Below are 16,532 nucleotides of genomic sequence, written 5' to 3' on the forward strand. Positions count from 1 at the left end.
TGCTGCCTCATCAGTGCTGGCTATCCGTGCCACCTCATCAGTGCTGGCTATCCGTGCCACCTCATCAGTGCTGGCTATCCGTGCCACCTCATCAGAGCCGCCTATCCATGCCACATCATCAGTGCTGGCTATCCGTGCCACCTCATCAGTGCCCATCATTGTTGCATATAAGTTCCACCTCAGCAGTGCCCATCAGTGCCGCCTATCAGTGCCCATCAGTGCCGCCTATCAGTACCCATCAGTGTCGCCTACCAGTGTCCATCAGTGCCACCTATCAGTGCCTATCAGCGCCGCCTATCAGTGCCCATCAGTGCCGCCTATCAGTACCCATCAGTGCTGCCTCATCAATGCACATCAGTGAAGGTGAAAAATTACCTGTTTGCAAAATTTTATAATAGCTACAAAGAAATATTTTATTTTTTCAAATTTTTTGCTTTTTTGTTTATAGTGCAAAAACTAAAACACCCAGCGGCGATCGCAGACCACCAAAAGAAAGCTGTTTGTGTGAAAAAAAATGTCAAAAATATCATATGGGTACTGCGTTGCATGACTGCGCAATTGTCAAAGTGCGACAGCGCTGAAAGCTGAATATTGGCCTGGGCAGAAGGGGTAGAAGTGTCCGGCAGGGAAGTGGTTAATGTAGAGATTTGATGTTGGGGATGGCAGCATGGCAGGCACCTCACTGATACACGCTACCTCCATCCTTCCAGTCATTAGTCATGTCTGTGAGTGACTGGACTCTGGTTGAAGCAATATCCATCCTTTGCACACAACGAGACGAAGATGGAGGATTCTTCCTGACAGACTGTGACTACACAGCCCTCCCACGTTCGGCTACCTATGTCCAGGCCGGGGGAAGGACCTGCGGCGGCCGCAGTGGCGGTGAATGGGGAAGGATGTGTAGAAATGGTTGTAACCTTCTAGCTAAAGGATGTTCTGCTGCTCCCCTGCTGCTCGGCCGCGCATGCGCGCAGCATCCGTGCTCTCCCCCCTCCACCTCCTCCCTCCTCCTTGCCTTCTCTCTCACACTCTATTACTCCCTCTATCTTCTATGCTTCTCTCTCTTTCTCTATTCCTGCCGGCTGGGTGCTTAAGCTGGGCGGATGGCAAGAATACAGCTCGGCTAGAGAGCAGCCAGCTTCTCCCTGGACAAGCCCTGAGCAGGCAGCCAGCTGCAGCAGCCCCCCATCCAAAGCCAGTGGGTAAGAGCACAGCTCCCCTCCCCCTCCTTCTCCTCCTCCCCTGTCATCCCTGTCCACCTTTACCTTTCCCATCACTTCCATGGCTGGGAAGTCCCTGCAAAGTGCATTGAATGTTGCAGCAGTGGCAGCCCCCTTGTCATGCATGTTGTGATTTGTCATTGTGATGGGGCATGTGCTGTCACTCCAGTCCCCCCCCCCCATGTGTAGATGGCATGGCAGTGGCTGGGGTGGCATGTGGGGGATTGTGCATTTGTCTGGTGCTGCAGTAGCCGGATTTGCTCCTCCAGCATCATCACACCAGCGGCGGCTGGGGACGGATGAGGAGTAGATCTTAGCAGCTGCAACAGATAGGGGAGGGAGGCAGAGGGGGGCTCACAATCCCCATCATCATCAGGAAACATTGGGAAAACGTGAGAACTGGAGGCGGCGGAGGAGGAGAAAGAAAGCAGAAAAGGGAGGCGTGCGTCCAGAAAAAAAAAAAAACAACTTCTACCTACAGTACCTATAGATTTGTATTTGTGGGTGCGGTACGGCCCATCGTTACTGTCCACTTCCTGCCAGCGACTGATATTACAACATGTGATAATCAATAATCTGTATACACGCTCACGGTGAATTAAGGTCATTGTCGATTTCCTAGTGTATCACAAGGGGGGGGGGGGGGAGGAGAGATGCGTAGTATTTATGTCTTCTGTAATGCATTGCAATTAAACTAGAGGAGCGCCTAATGGATGTGCCCGTCTGTCCTGGAAAATCCCTGTGTGATCGGCGTACATGGCAAAGACGACGTGGAAATATTGATAGGTGTTTAGGAATGGGGACTGATGTGTCGTCTGCAGAATCCTCTTACAGGATGGCTTCGGGGGCTCCTGTTTATCTACAGCAAAGGGGATTGGTACAGGAAGATGTCTGATGCTTGATGGCCGGGGAATAAAGAGCATTTCATATATTTAGCAGTGAAAGCATGCAAGGTTAGGGATATCGCAAACAATGCTGGAGAAGTGGGCAGGATGTGCGGGAAAGGAGTGCGGAGGGTATGGCAGCAGGTAGTTTGTGCAGGAGAGGAGTGTGAAATGGATGATGGCTGGCAGTATGTGCCAGAGAGGAGTGCAGACGGTATGACAGTATGCACAGGAGAGGAGTGTGGAGAGTACGACCGTGAGTAGTATATACAGGAGAGGAGTGTGAAATGGATGATGGCTGGCAGTATGTGCCAGAGAGGAGTGCGGAGGGTATGACAGTGGGTAGTATGTGCAGGAAAGGGGTGTGGAGGGTATGACCGTGGGCACTATGTGCCAGAGAGGAGTGCAGAGGGTATGACAGTGGGTAGTATGTGCAGGAAAGGACTGCCTTGGGTATGACAGTGGGCAGAATGTACAGAAAAGGAGTGCAGAGGGTATGACAGTAGACAGTATGTACAGGAGAGGAGCGTGGAGGATATGACGGAGAGTAGTATCTACAAGAGAGGAGTGCAGAGGATATGACAGCAGGTAGCATGTGCAGGAGAGGAGTGCGGAGGGTATGATAGCGGGTAGTGTGTGTAGGAAAGGAGTGCATAGGGTATGACAGTGGGCAGTATGTGCAGAAGAGGAGTGCAAAGGATATAACAGTGGGCAGTATGTGCAGGGGAGGAGTGTGAAGGGTATGACCGAGAGTAGTATGTTCAAGAGAGGAGTGCAGAGGGTATGACAGCAGGTAGCATGTGCAGGAGAGGAGTGCAGAGGGTATGTCAGTGGGCAGCACAGTGGCTAAATGGTTAGCACTTCCACCTGGCAGTACTAGGGTCGTTGGTTCAAATCCCAGCCACGTCACCACCTGCCTGGAGTTTGCATGTTCTCCCTGTGCCTGCGTGTGCCTCCCATACTCCAGAGACATGCTGGTAGGTTAATTGGATCCTGTCTAAATTGACCCTAGTATGGGTATGTAAGTTAGAGACATCAGATTGTATGCCCCTTGAGGGTTAGGGACTGTTGTGAATGCATATATATTATATGTAAAGTGCTGCGTAAATTGAAGGCGCTATATAAGTACCTATAAATATGCACAGGAGAAAAGTGCAGAGGGTATGACAGTGGGCAGTATGTGCAGGAGAGGAGTGCTGTGAAGGCCAGTTATAGATTGGGGCAGTGGCCATTTTTTGTACTGTTGATATGTGCAAGAGAGAAGTGTGGAGGGTATGAAAGTGGGCGGTATGTGCAGGAGAAGAGTGCAGAGGGTATGACGGTGGGCAGTATGTGTTGGAGAGAAGTGCAAAGGGTGTGACACTAGACAGTATGTGTAGGAGAGGGATGCATAGGGTATGAAAGTTGGGAGTATGTGCAGGAGAGGCGTGCATAAGGTATGACAGTTTGCAGTATGTGCAGGAGAGGAGTGCAGAAGGAAAGGGCAGTGGGTAGAATGTGCAGGGGAGGAATAAAGAGGGTGTGACAGTGGGCAGTATGTGCAGAGAGGAGTGCATAGGTTATGACAGCGGACAGTATGTGCAGGAGACGAATGCAGAGGGTATGACAGTGGGCAGTATGTGCAGGAGAGGAGCGCATAGGGTATGACAGTGGGCAGCATGCGCAGGAAAAGAGTGCAGAGTGTATGACAGTGGGCAGTATGTGCAGAAGAGGAGTGCAAAGGGAATTACAGTGGGCAGTATGTGCAGGGGAGGAGTGTGTAGGATATGACGGAGAGTAGTATCTACAAGAGAGGAGTGCAGAGGATATGACAGAAGGTAGCATATACAGGAGAGGAGTGTGGAGGGTATGACAGCGGGTACTGTGTATAGGAAAGGAGTACATAGGGTATGACAGTGGGCAGTATGTGCAGAAGAAGAGTGCAAAGGGTATAACAGTGGGCAGTATGTGCAGGGGAGGAGTTTGGAGGGTATGACCGAGAGTAGTATGTTCAAGAGAGAAGTTCAGAGGGTATGACAGCAGGTAGTATGTGCAGGAGAGGAATGCAGAGGGTATGTCAGTGGGTAGCACAGTGGCTGAATGGTTAGCACTTCCGTCTGGCAGTACTAGGGTCATTGGTTCAACTCCCAGCCATGTCACCACCTGCCCGGAGTTTGCATGTTCTCCCTGTGCCTGCGTGGGTTTCCTACGGGTACTCCGGTTTCCTCCCATATTCCAAAGACATGCTGGTAGGTTAATTGGATCCTGTCTAAATTGGCCCTAGTATGGGTATGTAAGTTAGGGACCTTAGATTGTACGCCCCTTGAGGGTTAGGGACTGATGTAAATGCATATATATTATATGTAAAGCGCTGCGTAAATTGAAGGCACTATATCAGTACCTATAAATATGCACAGAAGAGGAGTGCAGAGGGTATGACAGTGGGCAGTATGTGCAGGAGAGGAGTGCATAGGGTATTACAGTGGGCAATATGTGCCGAAGAGGAGTGCAGACAGTATAACAACAGACAGTATGTGCAGGAGAGGAGTGAGGAGGGTATGACAGCGGGTAGTAAGTGGTGCAGCAGAGGAGTGTACAGAGTATGACAGTGGGCAGTATGTGCAGGAGAGGAGTGCAAAGGGTTTGACAGTAGGCAGTATGTGTAGGAGTGGAAAGAAGAGTGTATGAAAGTGGGGAGTATGTGCAAGAGAGGAGTGCAGAAGGTATGACGGTGGGCAGTAAGTGCAGGAGAGTACTGCAGTAAGTATGACAGTGGGTAATATGTGCAGGAGAGGAGTGAAGCGGGTATGACACTAGACAGTATGTGTAGAAGAAGGATGCAGAGGGTATGAAAGTGGGGAGTATGTGCAGGAGAGGAGTGCAGAAGGAAAGAGCAGTGGGTAGTATGTACAGGGGACGAGTAAAGAGGGTGTGGCAGTGGGTAGTATGTGCAGGAGACGAATGCAGAGGGTATGATAGTGGGCAATATGTGCAGGAGAGGAGTGCAGACGGTATAACAACAGACAGTATGTGCAGGAGAGGAGTGAGGAGGGTATGACAGCGGGTAGTAAGTGCAGCAGAGGAGTGTAGAGGGTATGACAGTGGACAGTATGTGGAGGAGAGGAGTGTGGAAGGTATGACAGCAGATAGTATGTGCAGGAGAGGAGTGTAGAAGGTATGACAGTAGGAAGTATGTGCAGGAGAGGAGTGTAGAAGGTATGACAGTAGGAAGTATGTGCAGGAGAGGAGTGTGGAAGGTGTGACAGTAGGAAGTATGTGCAGGAGAGGAGTGTGGAAGGTATGATACTAAGCCGTATGTACAGGAGAGGAGTGTGGAGGGTATGATAGTGGCTAGTATATGCAGGGGAGGAGTGCCAAGGATATGATGGGCAGGCAGTATTTACAGTGTGTGAAATGGATGATGGCCAGCAGTACGTGCAGGTAGGAGTATGGAGGATATAATGGGTGGGCAATTTGTATGGGAGAGGAGTGTAAAATGGATGATGGCTGGCAGTATGTGCAGAGAGTAGTGTGGTGGATATGGTGGTGGACAGTATGTGCAAAAAGAGAGTGCAAAGGGTATCACCGCGTGCAGTATGTGCAGGAGAGGAATATGGATGGTATGACAGCCCAAAATAGATGATGGAGAGGGGTGTGAAGGGTATTACTATGTACAATATATGCAGAGGAAATGACATGAGGCACTCAGTGCAGGACAGGAGTGTGAAGGGTATCATAGCGGACAGTGTGTGCAGGAGAGGTGAGGGGGAGGGTATGATAGCAGGTGGTATGTACAGGAGAGATATGCATAGAGAATGACAGGGGGTATTTTGCGCAGGAAAGGTGTGCGGGGTATATGACAGTAGGCAGCATATGCAGGAGTATTGTGAAGGGTAAGAAAGATGGAAGTATGTGCAGGCAAGGCGTGTAAAGGGTATGTGTGTGGGCATTATGCGCAGGAGAGGATTGTTGAGTGTATGACAGTGGGCACTATGTGTATTATAAGAGTGTGGCGTATATGACAGTGGGCAGTATGTGCAGGAGAGGAGTGTGGTAGATATGACAGCAGGTAGTAGATGCAAGATAACAGTGCAGATGATATGACATGGGGTAGATGTGCAGGAGAGGAGTAATGAAGGGTGTGATGGAGAGCAGTATGTTTATAGAGGAGTGTGGAGGCTATGATGCCAGGCAGTATATGCAGGAGAGGGATGTGGTGGATATGACAGTATGTGCAGAAGAAGAGTGCAGTTAATGTGATAGTGAGCAGGATGTACAGATTAGGCGTGCAGAAGTTTTGAATGCAGCAGTTTGTTCAGGAGTGGTATGTTTAACAGTGAACACTATGGGGGAATTATTTTAAAAAGTGTCTGAGACAAGTTCTATTTCAACTGGTGTCATTGCCCATAGCAACCAGTCAGTTTCTATAATTCATTTTTTCCACAAGCTTAGAGAATTAAAATTTAAAAGATGATTGGCTGTGCTCCTGTTTAGACACAGCTGATACAAAGTTTGAATATACAGAAGAGGAGTGGAGCGGCTATGTTGGCAGACAGTCAGGGTTATTCAAAACAGCCCTAACAACACTTTTCTGGTGGTATATCTCTTAAAGCAAAATTAAACACATTAATTTAAAGTGATATGAAAAGTTCTTTAATAACAAAGATGCTATACTTATTTGCTGTATGCAATGGTTTTGCACAGAGCAGCCCCGATCCTCCTCTTTTTGGCTCCCCTGCCAGCGCTTCTGGCTACTCCTTTTCTCTGAGTGCCCCCATAGCAAGCTGCCTGCTATGGGGGCACTCTGGTGTGCTTACTCCCGAGCCCCGGTCTGTGTGTTCTTAATCCAATGGCTCCCGCTGCTGTCTCTCCAATGGGGAGGCAGAGACTAGGGAGAGCAGCCACTTTCGTGCACATCACTGGATCACGATCGGGCTTGGATAGGTATTGGGGGGGAAATGCATACTGAAGGTTTTTTACCTTCATGCAGAAAAAAAAACCTTCACCATATAGAACCACTTTAACGTTTTCAAAAAATCAGTTACATTCCCAGCATGCCGGGAATGATAACTGTTACATTTGCTTGTACTTTTGACCAAAGTATCAAACCATCAAATGGCTGGTTCCATAACTCATCACAGATGCAGCACCATGGCTTTGGTTCCATTTTCTTCCAAAAAAGAGGTGTTTATTGAAAACAAAACACACAGATTGATACAAGACAGAATAAAATTTCAAACGGGTTGAACATAGGTCATGTGGCAAAACATATATCATACAGAAGAGCATGCAATCCAATGCAGAAATTGGTTCCATTTTAAGAACTACCTGCACCTAATTCAGATAAGCATTTGCACCTAAATAATATTACTGATATATGCAGAAAATTCTGTTAATTCTTACTACCATTGCTTTAATATGTCGCTGTGGCAGTGACAGATTCTTAAAGAATTACCACCAGTTTTCAGATTAGGAAACTGGCGGTAATTAAGTCCAACTCTGAGCTGGCATATAGATATATACCAGTACTCAGAGCAGGCTGTGCCTGTTCCCGGAAACTGTCATGTATGTGACAGCTTCCCGCACAATGCTGTATCCCCAACCCCATTCAGCTGTCAGCAAGGTTGCTAGCCGTCAGTAAATTTATGGAAAGTTTGTAAAATGAGTGATTTTTACAACTGTCTGTAAATATTAGGGGCTGATAATTGGTCATGTTGTGTTGACCTGTAAACCAGGAAAATTACTTGTTATGGCTATTTCCATATTGTGTTTGTACTATTTAAAAAAGTATTATTTTAGTTATTATAGGAGCTTTGGCATTTTTCAGGTTGTCCATAAAAAATGTGCTCCATCAATAAATTTTTCATGTTTTGTCAGTAAAAAAATGCTGCGGGAGGTTGGCAACAGTAGCTGTTGGCTGGGAGATTCCCTGCCTGAAAGCTAAATGTAAACAAAAGGGCTGAGGATACTGTTGATGCCATATTGGCAATAACCAAGTTTGGGAAACGACTCGTCTCTGGGTGGCCGGAGCCTGTTGGGGAACTAAGAGACTAGTTCCTCATCAGGTCTTCTTTACTTTTGATTGATAGCGCAAGACAGTGGGCAGATTCAAAAGCTCCCATTGGACTGAAGAGCGGCTATAGGTCCACCCACTCCTGTGCGCTGTCAATCAAAGGTGAAGGGGACCTGATAGGGAACTAGTGTCTCGGTTCTCCGTCAGGCTCCACTCACCTCTAGTATAAAGCTGCTCAGCCGTGTTATGCCTGTCAATGTGGCCGGGCAGGGGTAGAATGAGTGTATTGGGGAAGGAGTGTCCAGTGTGGGCTCTTCTTCCCCAGTGCAGACATGGACATATTCATGTACCTGTCTAATACAGGTACATGATTTGGGCGTAAGCACCAACACTTTTGGTGCTGCATCTCAACTGAATGCTACAGTGTCTATGACACCCTTTATGAAAAACAGGCAGAGGGAAAATTGTGGGCAGCATGTGCATTGGAGGGGTATGGATATGGGTATGAATGTGCAAGAAAGGAGGGTGAAGGGTAGGATGGAGGGCAATATGGGAATTGAGGTGTGTGTGCTGGGGAGCGGGATATATAACAGCGACCAACGGGTGTTCTGGGGTGGGATCTCAATAGACCGAAGGCAGAATTCCCTCTGTGACAGTGGCATTTAGCTTTAATATTATACTGTATATGATGGAGCTAATTAGTTAAGATGTTTGACTGGAGCGGAAATTGAACTATAAGTTTGTATGTCAAATTAGCTTGAAATACACTGTATTGGGACCCCCCTCCAAATCATTGGTTTCAGGTGTTCCAATCACCTCCATGGCCACAGGTGTATAAAATCTAGCACCTAGGCATGCAGACTACTTCTACAAACATTTGTGAAAGAATGGGACGCTCTCAGGAGCTCAGTGAATTCAAGCGTGATACCGTGATAGGTGTGCAATAAATTAATCCATGAAATTTCCTTGCTACTAAATATTCCACGGTCAACTGTTAGTGGTATTATAACATAGTGGAAGCATAGTGGAAGCAACTGAGAACAGCAATTCAGCCACGAAGTGGTAGGCCACATAAAATGGCAGAGCGGGTTCAGTCCATGCTGAAGCGCACAGTGCGTAGAAGTCGCCAGCTGTCTGCAGAGTCAATAGCTAAAGACCTCCAAACTTCATGTGGCCTTCAGATTAGCACAACAACAGTCTGTGGAGAGCATCATGGAATGGGTTTAAATGGCCGAGTAGCTGCATCCAAGCTTTACATCACCTAGTGCAATGGAAAGCGTGGATGCAGTGGTGTAAAGCACGCCGTCACTGGACAGCAGTGGAGAGGTGTTCTCTGGAGTGACAAATCACGCTTCTCTGTCTGGCAATCCGATGGACATGTCTAGGTTTGGCAGTTGCCAGGAGAATGGTACTTGCCTGACTGCATTGTGCCAAGTGTAAAGTTTGGTGGAGGGGGATTATGGTGTGGGGCTGTTTTTCAGGGGTTGGGCTTGGCCCCAGTGAACGGAACTCTTAAGGCGTCAGCATACCAAGACATTTTGGACAATTTCATGCTCCCAACTTTGTGGGAACAGCTTGGTGATGGCCCCTTCCTGTTCCAACATGACTGCGCACCAGTGCACAAAGCCTGAGCCCTGACCTCAACCTGATAGAACACCTTTGGTATGAATTAGATCAAAGACTGCGAACCAGGCCTTCTCATCTGACATCAGTGCCTGACCTCACAAATACACTTCTGGAAGAATGGTCAAACATTCCCATAGACATATTCCTAAACCTTGTGGACAGCCTTCCCAGAAGAGCTGAAACTGTTATAACTGCAAAGGGTGGGCCAACTCAATATTGAACCCTACGGACTAAGACTGGGATGCCATTAAAGTTCATGTGCGTGTAAAGGCAGGCGTTCCAATACTTTTGGCACTATAATGTATGTCACATTCATTATTAAGATTATACATTATAAGAATAATGTAATTCTTTTTCATTAAAATTGACAATCCTACATTAATTGTTTTTAAAGCTGAGGTTTAGTCTATGTATATTTTGAATGTCATGGTTCTTCTTTTACCCCCCCGAGCAACATGCTAATTAATTTTTGTAAATTAAACCTTATTTTAGACATAGTGATATTATCAGAGGGCCTCAGTGGTTTTCTATGAAAAACAGGCAAATATGGCTGATAAAATTGGATGACAAGTTGCTGTACATAGTTTCCTGTACATATCACAGGACTTGGCCTCAGTACTTTTCTAGAGAGCCCTCAGCCTTGATGCATGCAGAGGGCTGTTCTTGGAAGAACGCATGCAAATATAAGAATGTCTTGATGAGTGGTTTTACCCTAGGTTCACATCTGCCACTGCGGATCCGCACGAAAATCCGTGCAGCCGTACCACCCGCACAGAGAAATGCGGACCCGCGGGTGATGCTATTAGTTCTAATGGCACGCCGCCCGCACTGGAAAACGCAACCGTACTGGGAACCGAGGTTCCTGTGTGGGCTGCGTTTTCCAAAGAAGCGCAGGGACTTCTTCCTTGCGTGTCACGGGCACGGGAGTCCATTCAAATGAATGGGCTCTCGTGCCCGTGCAAACGCGGCCTGCACGGCCACATACATGTGAACCGGGGGTGAGTAAAACTCCCCATAGTCCTGTTAAAAAAAAAAACAGTGCAAAGTGCTACATATGCAATGTTAGTCAATATTAATTCAATCAGCTCAAATTAGAGTGACACTAAACATTGTCCTTATTCTTCAAATATAATCCATACATTAATTACTAATTAATGGCCTTGTCATCTAATTTTCATGAAATTTTTTTATTGTGTTTTTTTGCCTCTTTGTAGTGTCCTTTGTGAGCTCCTGAACCTCTCCTTTCCCTCCTCACTTCTGTTTGGAATAAGCAATACACATTAGCTTTATGCACACTACAAATCCCATAGTCCCTAGTTCAGTTTGGGATTGAGCAAGAAAGGGTGGCTATGTTCCTACATACAGTGGGACCATGGAGAACAAACATGGCCACCTTCTAAAAGGAAGTCTAAATAAATATACAGAAAAAAGGAATTTGGAGGGGGCTGAAAGCAATAAGAAGGTACTTTTTTAATAATATATACTTATATAGCTTTTTTTTTTCTTAGACCAGAGTTTAGTGTCTTTTTAAGAACAGTTAGAACAATCACACTGGTTACTTGCTAACTGGTTACTCTATGTTAACTACATTTTGTTAATTGCTGGTCCCAATATATAAATACAGTAAATTCCTACTTATTTGGCAATCGGCAGGAAAAACTCTAAAGAATTGTCAGGATCATAAAGTAACATGGTACTCTGGATCACATCCTATGACTTTACACACTGAACGTGAAATTAATGTTTTTAAAGAAAAATACAGTTTATTTCTGGAAAACATTTGCTGCGCAATGAACAACACATTTCTGTTACACACTGATAGCAGTGATTTCAAATTGAGCAACACAAATCAGATCCATAGCAAGTGAAGAAAGGGAAGCCGCACACTGATGACCTCGCTCTCTACATGCTTTATTACACTTGGCTGGCTAGATGACATTCCCCTCCTGTGACCACGCCCCTCCACTGCGTTTCACCCCAATGGGCTTAATTATAGATGTGGAAGTGACTAGGATGGGGAAGTATTTATACACTGCATCTTTCCCCCACTGCAACCGCTGATCTATCAGTTCCCATTCTTCAGTGAGCAGAGAGCGGTGACTATTAGTCATTGGCTCTCTGTTCTGCTCCTTCAGCGCTCACTGAAGTGCCAAGCTTTGGAGGGGGTGTGGTTGGCTTGCTTAGGTTCTCGGTGACGCGCTTATAGGCCAAGCCAGCTGCCGATCAGGTTTCTTGGAGGATGCCAACATTATATTCTGAATCCCTGCAGAGCCTGGACAGGCTCTGTGACATCAGCTGACACAGGGCTTTAGGAGTGCAGAACTAAGTGCACTCCTGTGACCCACCTAAGGCCATACCTAAACAAAACTGAAGGTAGAAATAAGGAGGATGGCCCTTGCGTGGTTGTTATAGAAGAGCAGAAAAGCTGATAGAAAAAGAAAAAAAGAGATGTCATAGAAAGTTACAAAGTTGGTAAGGTTGAATAAAGACACCAGTCCATCCTGTTCAACCTGAGAGTGTGTGTTTATGTCACTACCATGTTCCATATCCCTGTACATTGTGTTCGCTAAGAAACATATCTAATAGTTTTTTTAAATTAATCTACAATCTTTTCTGATGCCTCCAACTGTGGAAGGGAGTTCTACATCCGTACCACTCTGACAGTAAAGAACCCCTATTGAACCCTTCTTGTTCAACTTCATTGTGCAGCCATGTGTCTTCTTTAGATACTTTAGGTTACTTTCCTCCCAATGCTGGAGTCACCATTGAAAGATTTGTATATTGTCATCATATTCCTTTTTAAGCCCCTCTTCTCCTAGGAGGATAAATTTACTGTTTGTAGTCATTTCTCCTAATGGATTTCCTCCGGGGGGGGTTATCTTTGTTGCCCTTCTCTGGACTCTGTACAGTTTAAGCTCATCCTTTCTGGGAATTAGTGACCAGAAATGGACAGCATACTCAAGATGTGATGTAATTTTTTGTTTACCTTAATACATTCTCTGCATTAAAGGATAAGTTTACCTTTCGTAACATGTAACATCCATATTCAGGGTGTAACGTAACATGTTACGATCAGACCGGCCCCCCGCTCCTCACCGATCCCTGCTATGACAGCTAGCGGGGGATCTTCTCCTCTTCACTAGCTGTCGCAATTCAAATAAAAATGTCACTCATTCACAGTATTTTATGAATGGGAAAACTACAAGTTCCGACAGCCTTTGCGGCTGTCTGCTTGTAGTTTTCAATGAACTACCACTGCACTCCACAGCACCATGGTAGTTCATTGAGCATTCCTGTCAGTAATTATCTGCTTGTTCGTACGGGATGTACGAGCGTGCAAATATACTGACAGGCCGGGGGGGGGGGGGAAACCTGCATGGCACCAGCGATTTGCTCATCGCTGGTGCAATGCTGTAGAGGCTCCACAAACAAAAAATAATAAATGCACATCGTTTTTGCCTAAAAGGTTAACTTATCCTTTAAAGGATAAGTTCACCTTTTAACAAAAAATAATAAATGCACATTTTTTGGCTGGTTAAAAATGTGCATTTATTATTTTTGCCTACAGGAGCCTGGAAAGCATTGTACCAGAGATCAGTAGATCGCTGATGCCATGCAGGTCTCCTGCAGACCTGTCAGAATATCTGCTTGCCATACAGGATGTACGAGAAAGCAGATATTCTGACAGGAAGCTTCAATGACGTACGCTGTGCAGCACCATGGTAGTTTATTGAAACTACAAGCCGAGAGCTGCTAAGGCTGTGGGGACTTGCGGTACATTCATTCACGGAAGTCCTGCATGGCCACACTGTTTTCAAATTTGACAGATATTATGGGGAAACTTCTTCTCGTGCTATCTGTCAGAGGGAGGGGGGTTGGCGGCCAGCGGTTGCGGCTATTTTAACATGTTACATGTTCCACCTTAAAAACGGGTGGAACATGCAAAATGTTCCCAAAGGTGAACTTACCCTTTAAGGTAAAAAAACCTGTGCAGTTCCCCTCCCCAGCCTCCTTAGGCCTGGTTCACACCACTGGTTTTTAGTGTTTTTTGCAGAAACGCACTTCAGTCTATTTAACATGGTTTCCTATGGGACATGTTCACATCTATGCTTTTTTGAGCTGCTGAGTTTTTGAAAAGGGTCAAGGACTTTTTTAAATGCAAAACGTTGTTTTCTTGGTTCAATAGACTTCAATGGAAACACTTCAGAAAATGTATGCAGTGTATTTTTGACATGTTTTTAATCTGCCCAGCAATAAATTGGCCCCCCAATAAAACAAAAACGCATCAGAAACGCACATGAAAAACACAAAATGCACTGCATAATGGACAAAACGCAAACTGCATTGGTGTGAACCAGGCCTTATACAATACCTGAGCCCGATCCCAGTGCTGTGCTGAAGAGAAGTGGTGCTGCTCTTTGTCTTCTTCCTCACTGGACTCAGTGAGAGCAGTGGGAGCCATTGGCTCCTGCTGCTGTCAATCAAATCCAGGGAGCAGGGGGCGGAGCCAAGCTGCATTGTGTGTGTCAATAGATGCATACAGTGTGGCTCGGGATCGAGCATGCAAGAGTTTTCCCCCTAGCAAGTGGCTTGCTGAGAGGGAGTACTCCAAAGGCAAGAGGAGCCAGGAGCACTGGCAGGGGACCCCAGAAGAAGAAAATCAGGGTTGCTCTGCGCAAAACCATTGCACAGAGCAGGTAAATATGACATGTTTGCATACCTCTCAACTTTTGTGCAAACCGTGTGTCGCCACGTGCCTTTTTCATGCGACAGACAAGCCCATTCAAGTGAACTGTTGCAACAAAAAATGCAATAAAATGTGAATTGCAAATTGTAACACGTCATTACGCTAAGTTAATACAACCTTTGGGCATTCTCTATTCTTCCATAGTATTTCTCCTAAAGTAGTTTATTAGAAAACATATTTCTATCAAAGGCCTGTCTAGCATAGTTGAAATGTGTTTCTTCGTGAGCATTAAAAGTTAAATTCAATCTTTCTAATTGTCCTGATTGCCAGTATCATCGGCAGTAAAAATAAAGGAAAATCAAACATTTTGAGTTGACACCAAAACAGAAATCTTACAATGATATTTCTTGTTCCCATGACAACTAAGAGTGGAATTCCCTTACATTGGAAAGACATCCTCTCACTTCCTGTTGAGTCTAAGAGACAGGCATTGAAGGTAAATCTCCCTAATGAGAAACAGATGGCAAAAAAACCTGATGGTGGTTTTAACCCTCCCCTACTCTGTCGAAAAGAAAAAGAAAGCCTTTACCTTTAGATGTACTTACGAAACAAAGAGGAGTTTTAACAGTTTGTTGTGATGAGTAAATGAAAAAAGGCTGAAAAAATTAAAACTCTTGAAGAAAATGCTGCTATAGACTCCCTTTAGTGCTGCTCACTTCATTACATGCTTAGGCATTTAGGCTTGGTTCACATCTGAGCGGGTAATGCCGCTGCAGATCCGCACGAAAATTTGTGCAGCCGCATCACCCGCACAGAGGACTGCGGACCCGCGGGTGCCATTAGTTCTAATGGCATGCCGCGCACACTGGAAAACGCAACCGTACTGGGAACCGAGGTTCCTGTGCGGGCTGCATTTTCAGAAGTTCAGGGACTGTCACGGGGCACGGGAGTCCATTCAAATGAATGGGCGCTCGTATCCACGCAAATGTGGCCCGCACAAACGAAAATATGTGAACCGGGGTTTAGTTACATTGTCTTTGCTAAAGGATGGGTTTAACTAGTCTGAACACTGATTCAGCCATTTACCAGAGATTACATAAACGAATGCCAAGGCTTTTGGTCACATGACAGGCAGAGAAGAGAGCACAGCAGCTTCTTTATTAAATTTGTTATGTCAGCTATTTGGTTACCATCCAGATTAAACTTGAAATATTTTTTGTAGGATTTCAGTATGGGTGCACTTTAACGTAGGGGTACTCTTGGAACCCTAAACATGGGTCTAATATAGAATTTTCAGTGAACCCAGGAAGTTACCACTTGGCCATTCCTTCTACCACGTATAGTAGGTCATGACCAAGCATTGACTTTCTAGGTAAAGTTGCAATTTGCAAAATAGAGCATTCTCTAGATCCTCAAGGAAAAAGCAGACGTAGACATTTAGAGCTATCTGTTAATGGATAGATGCTGTTTTGGAGGTTTGACGGCACTCACAGGGAGAGCCCAATAAAGGACACCACATAGCGTGATACTGCATAAAGCGATGACTTTATTCCACAAAACAGGTGTATATAAAAGATTAATAAAGGACTCTGACCATAAGTAGTTCAGGATGGCCACCAGCGGTGGCGTGACGTCTGGATGCTGTAGCCCCCAATGCGTTTCGTGCTATGTACTTAGTCATAGGCTGCAGACTTACCTTCATTCGCAGAGCCGCCATGGCTTGCCGTCATTCGCAGAGCCTACCATAAAGGTGACCCAATGCGGAGATACACACCAAGGGACCCACTGAGTCTAATACAGATGTGACCAGACGCTGTGACACCTTTCTAAGGACCCAGTGTTGTATAGGAACCTGGCCTGACCTGGGAGCAGATGACCTGATTATACCTGATGAGACAGGATTAATCTCAAATGCGTGTTTAAAGCGTGCTTCTGGTGAGTGCGCACTTTGCTTATTCAGTCACTTCATCTCTCACCCCTGGATCAGATACCCACACACGCTGATTGTGATCTTACAAGATCTTCACGTTTTATATAATTTTTTGGGACAACTTATCATCATTACCATCACCATGTGGTGAGGTATACTTTGCACTTTACATATATTTATCTATTTATTTGGA

General features: G+C 45.7%; 1 protein-coding gene across 3 annotated transcripts in view; it reads left to right on the plus strand.

Annotated features, from left to right (window-relative positions):
- Positions 1-1,070: 1,070 nt before the first annotated feature.
- Positions 1,071-16,532, plus strand: part of RGS17 (regulator of G protein signaling 17) — a 156,449-nt gene continuing 140,987 nt past the window's right edge. For all 3 annotated transcript variants that reach the window (XM_089673515.1, XM_089673516.1, XM_089673517.1), the window contains exon 1: positions 1,071-1,202. The gene's annotated coding sequence lies outside the window, so the exon portion shown is untranslated. The remainder of the gene's footprint in view (positions 1,203-16,532) is intronic.

This window comes from Staurois parvus, unplaced genomic scaffold (assembly GCF_062004578.1).
Source record: "Staurois parvus isolate SC_StPar_1 unplaced genomic scaffold, SC_StPar_1.0 ptg000139l, whole genome shotgun sequence".
Taxonomy (NCBI): Eukaryota; Metazoa; Chordata; class Amphibia; order Anura; family Ranidae; genus Staurois; species Staurois parvus.